The following is a 1,090-nucleotide window of genomic DNA, read 5'->3' as shown; positions in this document are numbered from 1 at the left end:
CAGGCCCAGGCCAGGCGTGTAGGAGTGTGGGCTGCAGGGGCGCAGCGGGGATGACGGCGCCGGCCCAGTGTTGCACGAGGCCTCGGTGGCTGGGCCCTGGGGGCTGCCCTCGGGGCGGGCGGGTGCCGGGAAGGGGGCTTGCCTGTTGACTGGGCTGCGCTGTGAGCCTCGCCTCGCCAGCCTGCGGCAAAGGAGGTTACAATTCTTTTCCCTCGTGAACTCGTGAAAGGTACTTTTAACAAGTCACCCTGCTAACATGCAGCTGGTGTCTTATTGGTCCTCACAGCTTTTTTTGTCTGCAGCTGGGAAGAGAGGGGCTAAAGCAGCTGCATTCCTGAACCTTGACCTGGGGGGGCAAGAGGCGGCTCGCGGTTCAGTGTGGCCGACCCTGGACAGGTGCTCCCGTCGCACAGTGAGGAGTGGAGAGTGGTCGGACAGGAAGTGAAGGGGAGCACAGTGGATGCTGGGAGCCGGGAGTCACCGCCTGGACACGCCCGGTTCTCGGTGAGGGGCGCCACCTCACGGGCCCCGCACTGAGACGTTGTTGTGGCCCAGGCTGTCCTCGTCTCTCCCGGAAACAGTGGATGTTAGAACCTTTCATTTTGAGCAAGAGCCGAGGGACGGCGACTCCGCCTTTGGCTCCGTGAACTTCTGCCCACAGAGCTGAGTCACGGCGCAGATGGGTCAGAAGGGAGGCAGTGCCAACACCAGCCAGCGTGCGGTGCTTGTTTCCTTGACTTTATTCCCTGAAGACAGAACTCAAGGCCTCATACAACCAGACTCCTACCTGGCAGGACAGTGGGCGAGGGTTACAGCCGTAACCTTTCTAGGTGGCTTTCCAGACGCCCTGGGGGAGGGTGCACGTGCAGGCATTTAGCACCAGACACAGCAGAACGGGGGTCGGGGGGAAGGTACGAGGACACAGACGCAGAATTCGTGCCAGGGCCCGTGTCTGAGCTCCTGGAAACACAGAGCAGGCGGGGGGGGCATGAAATTCGCCTCCATTCCCCAAGGAGCCTGCTGGACCAAAAGAGTGTTGTTTTTTTCTTTTGTTAACCCACCAGCCACTCCTCGGAAGGAAGGTTGGGCA

This window comes from Orycteropus afer, unplaced genomic scaffold (genome assembly GCF_000298275.1).
Source record: "Orycteropus afer afer isolate SDZICR_OR568_19922 unplaced genomic scaffold, OryAfe1.0 scaffold00135, whole genome shotgun sequence".
Taxonomy (NCBI): Eukaryota; Metazoa; Chordata; class Mammalia; order Tubulidentata; family Orycteropodidae; genus Orycteropus; species Orycteropus afer.
Note: the sequence above shows the minus strand (reverse complement) of the source record.